Here is a 6,619-nt window from a genome sequence, read left to right on the forward strand (position 1 = left end):
CCTCCCAAAGTGCTGGGATTAGAGGCGGGAGCCACCGCGCCCGACCTCTTTTGTTTTACTCATTGAAACAACAGCAAAGATGGGAATGAGTGTTAGGGAGGACATAGCAAAGTAAGGAGGAATGCTAAAACTTTGGAGGAATAGCTCCTTCCCACACTCCAGATTAAACATTCACCCCAGGGAACAGAGCTCTCAAATGCAGGCACCTCTGGAATGTTTACTGCTCTGTAGGTATTACTTTCGTTTTTCAAATTAATCACTTGAGCATCACATGCCTTTTGGCAGAAGTCAACTCTCTCCATTTTGAGGACTCCACCGCTGTTTAATGATCCAAGAATCCCACGGACTAAATGAGGTAGGAGGTCAGATCTCACTCGGCACCAATCTCAGAGGGAGCTGCGTGCATCAGTGCTGTGACTGACTGCTGCCAACTGTGGACAAGTCGGGGTGCTCCAGAGCCCATGTATGCCAGGTCCCCAGAGGCAGGCTGATTCCAGCTGGCCACAGGGCTTCTCTGGACGATGCCTGGGGAAGGTGCTTGCCTTTACACGTCCCAGGTAATAACTCTTTCTAGTAACCTTCAGAGCCCCTTCTCAGGGCATATACCAGACCCCAGGGCATCAGGGGACATAGTTAGGGTACTGGGTAGATTATTGGATTCTAAAGCGGAGGAGTCCAAGTCTACCTTTCATTCTACCCCCAGCTCTGCTCCCACCAAGGCGAGGCAATGGATTGAAGCTGTGCAAAGCACAGCCAGTCTTGCTATGGTCACCCCTCTGGGGCCAAGGCCACCTGCTCGTCCGACATTTGCATAACTAACAAAAGTACTTAAGTGATTCTGGGAGGAATGAGGTGAATCCAATTCTTAGTGGCTCTGTGCCTCTGCCCGAACCCAAGTGCAGCCGGCCCCCTCTCTAAAGAAAAGAAAATAGCAAACCTGCTTGCAGACAGAGGCTCAGCCACACCAGAGGGGCAGTGACCTCTCTCCATTGCTTAAGTATAAGGGTGGCAGCAGGACTTAACCTGGTATGAGGGGAGCAATGTGGTGCCAGGGCCTCAAGGCTGATGATCAGGGCCTGCGCAGCTGCAGGGTTAGCGATGAGAGGGAAGCCAGGCTGCCAGCTCCAGAAACTAAAAAGAAGAGGAGGTAATGGTGAGAACTTACTAACTTACTCTATCTGTACTCAACTGTGTGTGTGTGTGTGTGTGTGTTTGAGATGCAGTCTTGCTCCATTGCCCAGGCTAGAGTGCAGTGGCTCCATCTCGGCCCACTGTAACCTCTGCCTCCAGGTTTAAGTGATTCTCCTGCCTCAGCCTCTTGAGTATCTGGGCCTACAGGTGCATGCCACCACACTCAGCTGATTTTGGTATTTTTAGTAGAGATGGGGGTTTCACCATGTTGGCCAGGCTGGCCTCTAACACCTGACCTCAAGTGATCCACCTGCCTCGGCCTCCCAAAGTGCTAGGATTACAGGCGTGAGCCACCGCACCTGGCCTGTACTCAACTGTTTTTATTTCAGTTCTTGACACAAACACATTCTACCAACAGGCGGGGAAGGAAGGACTGGATGGAAAAGGAATAAGTTTGCCTTATTCTCCCCTTTCCTTCTATGTCATTATTTTCACGTTATGTGGCTAGCTAATCCATAACTATCTTAGCAAATGTAAATCAGCAGATGTTTAAAAAAAAAAGGTGAAACTCATGGCTTCTACACTTGTCAGTTGGGGGATGGGTCTTCTGGGTCATCTTAGTTACTTTACTGCTAAGGGACTGTGTGTGTATGGGTGGATATGTGGGGTGTGTGTGTGTGTGTGTGTGTGTGTGTTGCTCTCATCACAGCAAGTAGTTGGAGTAGGAGGAGTGGTTTGAGTGGATATTGGTCAAGGTCACTGATAAAAAGAACAAAGTGACACAAAGGTTCAGCACGGGCCTATTAGTATGGGAGTTGCCTAAATAATGTTTATTTCTACATATAAAGGATCAATCTGTCTACTTTAGTCACACCTGGTAAGTGTGTGTGTGTGTGTATGTGTTGCACAAGAGCTTGAGGAGTTGACTTGAGAGGGCAGTGAGGCGTGGATTACCCTTCTACAAAATATAATCGCTGTATAGAGTTTGAAGAGATTACGGGGAAAGCTCACTAGGCCATGTTCTGAGTTCTAGAACCAGGAGGAACGGAAGCTCACCACCCAGGTGGAGATGTGGTGTCTCCACACTATAGGCAGTAAGCGTTGCTATACAACTAGCTAGGGATGAAACAAAGTGTGTCCAGCACACCCGCCCCCACCCCCCCGCTGCCCTGGCCTATGCTGACTATAAGATGGCTTAGCTCAGAACAGCAACTAATACACACAAAAATGAGTCTGTTCAATTATTTATCATCCCAAACTGCATGCAAATATGCTGAAGAAGTATACTGGGATATTTCACTATGGTTAGTTACTACATATAGAAAAGAGAATATATAATCTAAAAATTCAGAATTCCCAACCAGTGAGGGATCCATTCTGGACATTACTTAGCAGCTCTAGTTGGTGAGAAGAAACAGAAGGATGATGCTTTGAGACCCAAGGAAAAAAACCCCGAGGCCATTCGAAGCCACCTAGTTTAACCTGCCTGACCTGCCTAATACCGAAGAGGCAACTGGAGCAATGAGCTTATGGCCATAGAACAAAACGATCTCTCGCATCCCCTAAGCCAGGCCAAAAAGTGATCCAGCAGTTTCACGACATTTAGACCAATACTTCAGGCACTCATCATTTCTTATCTGGAGGATGGTGGCAGCCTCGCTGCCTCTTGTACCACCAATCAGTCTGCCTCAGGATGGGCCTGTTACTGGAAAGGGGTCCTGAACCAGACCCCAGGGAAGATTTCTTGGATCTCGTGCAAGCTAGAATTCAGGGTGAGTCCGTAAAGTGAAAGCAAATTTATCAAGAAAGTAAAGGAATAAAAGAATGGCTACTCCATAGGCAGGGCAGCCCCGAAGGCTGCTGGTTGCCAATTTTTAGGGTTATTTCTTGATGGTATGCTAAACAAGGGGTGAATTATTCATGCAGCCGCTTTTTAGACCATATAAGGTAACTTCCTGATGTTGCCATGGCATTTGTAAATTGTCATGGTGCTGGTGGGAGTGTAGCAGTGAGGATGACCAGAGGTCACTCTCATCGCCATCTTGGTTTTGGTGGGTTTTAGCCTGCTTCTTTACTGCAATCTGTTTCATTAGCAAGGTCTTTATGACCTGTATCTCGGGCGACCTCCCATCTCATCCAGTGACTAAGAATGCCTTAACCTTCTGGAAATGCAACCCAGCGGGTCTTAACCTTATTTTACCCAGCTCTATTCAAGATGGAGTCTCTCTGGTTCACACGCCTATGACAGGCCTACTAAACACAAGTCTGACCTTTTGTTACCAGCCAGCATCACTATCCTCACATGCCTTAGAATTCTTCGGTGACTCCCACTGCTTGAAAAAGTCAAGTTTAAACATACGTGTATAACATTTTTGACCCTTTATAAATTTAGCTTTTCTTTTATCCTCCTGTTTTTCAGGGAAAAAGGATAGCCCAGACAAAGATTTCAGCTAGCGTGGTCATTAAGTGCTAGGATTTATGTGGGTCTTAGGAGACAGGATTTTAGCAGGAAAGCCACTCCAATTTTTACCTGTTGAAATTATTTAAATGTGTTAATGCTCCGTGTGAACAAAACCAAATATATCTGCAGGGCGAATAAGCACAGAGGCTGCCAGTTTTTATCCTCTAGAAGAGGAGCATGCTGAAGACTAACATTTCCTGATTAAGAGTTTATTGTTCTTCTAAACGCAAGTCAAAAAGCACTCTATCCCAAGAATAGAAGAATATGTGTTCTTTTCAAGTGCACATAAAATATTTATCATGATAAAAAAATTATGGGCCATAAGAGAAGTCTCAAAAAACATAAACAGATTAAAGTCATAAAAGTATCACTCTGGCCACAATGGAATTAAATTACAAATCAATGCAAAATCAATATCTGGAAAATTCCAAATATTTGGGAACAAAATATCACACATCTAAAAAACCCAAGTGTTCCAGGAAAGGAATTCCGATCCAGACCCCAAGAGAGGGTTCTTGGATTTCATGCAAGAAAGAATTTAGGGTGAGTCCACAGTGCAAAGTAAAAGCAGGGTTTAAGAAAGTAAAGTGGTAAAAGTACAGCTACTCCATAGACAGAGTAGGGGTAAGAGAAGGAACGTTTCCACCATAGGTACAATGCTCATATATGTAGGATAAAAAAGGAAGCTGGGCACGGTGGCTCACCCCTGTAATCCCAGCACTTTGGGAGGATGAGACAGGCGGATCACTTGAGGTTGGGAGTTCGAGACCAGCCTGGCCAACATGGTGAAACCCTATCTCTACTAAAAATACAAAAATTAGCCGGATGTGGTGGCATGTGCTTATAAACCCAGCTACTTGGGAGGCTGAGCAGGAGAATCACTTGAACCCAGGAGGCGGAGGTTGCAGTGAGCCGAGATTGCACCATTGCACTCCAGCTTGGGTGAAAGAGGGAGACTCGCCCCAAACAAACAAATGAACAAACAAACAGAAAATATATATATTATAGGTAGATGTGCTCTGCTTCAAGGGTTTGTGATAAAGGATTAATTTTGCAAGAATTGATATTACTATCTTTTTTTTTTTTTTTTTTTGAGATGGAGTCTTGCTCTGTTGCCCAGACTGGAGTGCAGTGGTGTGATCTCGGCTCACTGCAACCTCCGCCTCCTGGGTTCAAGCGATTCTCCTGCGTCAGCCTCCCGAGTAGCTGGGACTATAGGCGTGTGCCACCACGCCTGGCTAATTTTTTGTATTTTCCATAGAGACAGGGTTTCACTGTGTTAGCGGGGATGGTCTCGATCTCCTGACCTCGTGATCTGCCCACCTCAGGATCCCGAAGTGCTAGGATTACAGGCATGAGCCACTGCACCCCGGCCTGATATTATTATCTTTAAAGCAAAATTAGGAATGTCTTTGTTCTGAAGATATTAGGATATTAGGACACTCCCAAGTCTGGGTCTGTTTGGTAAACATTATCATTCTGTTCCCTTAACCATAAACATCTAGAGGCTAGGAATACCTAGCTTTCTGGGAATGCAGCTCTGCGAGTCCCAGCCTCATTTTCCTAGCCCTCACTCAAGATGGAGTCACTCTGGTTCCAATGCCTGTGACACAGGGATCAAATAGGAAGTCAAAAGAGAAATGAGAAACTATTTTGGATTGAATGAGAATGAAAACACACTGTATGCATTCTGTGGGATGCTGTTAAGGCAATATTTGAGGGAAACACATAGCACTAAAGACCTGTATTAGAAAAGAAGTAAAGTCTTAAACCAGTGACTTCAGTTTCCACCATAAGAAACTAGAAAAAAAAGAAAGGCAAATTAATCCCAACCTAAGCATAGGGTAATAAAGATCAGAGCAGAAATAAATAAAATAGAAAATGGAGAAAACTTCAGAAAAAAACTCAATGACCTCAAACATTATTTCTTTGAGAATATCAACAAAATTGGCAAACCTCTAGGCAGACTACTCAGGTGAAAAAAAAAGAAAAGACACAGATTACTAATATTAGGAATGAAAGTGATCCATCACTACAGATTCCACAGATATTAAGAGATAAAGATAAACATCAATAACTTCATGCCAATAAAATTGATAATTTAGATAAAGTAGATGAATTTCATAAAAGACACATTGCCAAGGCACACTTAGGAAGAAAAAACACACGATATCTATTGAAAACATTCAGTTTGAAGCTAAAAACCTTCCAATGGGCCAGGCAAGGTGGCTGATGCCTGTAATCCCAACACTTTGGGAGGCAGATGTGGGCAGATTGCAAGGTCAGGAGTTCAAGACCAGCCTTACCAACATGGTGAAACCCCACGTCTACTAAAAATACAAAAAGTAGCCGCACAAGGTGGTGTGTGCTTATAATCCCAGTTACTCAGGAGGCTGAGGCAGGAGAATTGCTTGAACCCGGGAGATGGAGGTTGCAGTGAGCCAAGATTGTGCCACTGCATTCCAGCCTGGGAGACAGAGTGAGATTCCCTCTCAAACAAAACAAAACACCTTCCAACAACAACAAAAAAAAATTCCAGGACCGGAATGATTTAACTGATAAATTCAACAAAACCTTTAAAGAAAAATATAATATTGATTCTACAGAAACTCCTCTGAAAAGCTGAAGAGAAGGAAACAGTTTATAACTAATTATTATTGAGGTTGGCATTATCCTTATACAAAAAGCAGAAAAAGATATTACAAGGGGAATTGAAAGAAAACAACAAAACTCTACAATCAATCACCTTTGTGAACATTAGTGTAAAATGTCTCTATTAGTGAAGGTCCCCCAGTGAAACAGAATCAATAAGATGTGTATAGATACATGGAAAGAGATTTGTAAGGAGGGATTGGTTCACAGTATTGTGGAGGCTGAGAAGTCCCACAGTCTGCTGGTCTGTAAGCTGGAAGCCCAGGAAAGCTGTAGTGTAGTTCTAGTTCAAGCCCGAAGGCCTGAGAACCAGGAACGTCAATGTCCAAGGACAGGAGAAGATGGATTTCCTAGCTTAAACAGAGAGAGGGATTC

Source organism: Mandrillus leucophaeus, unplaced genomic scaffold, assembly GCF_000951045.1.
Source record: "Mandrillus leucophaeus isolate KB7577 unplaced genomic scaffold, Mleu.le_1.0 Scaffold647, whole genome shotgun sequence".
Taxonomy (NCBI): Eukaryota; Metazoa; Chordata; class Mammalia; order Primates; family Cercopithecidae; genus Mandrillus; species Mandrillus leucophaeus.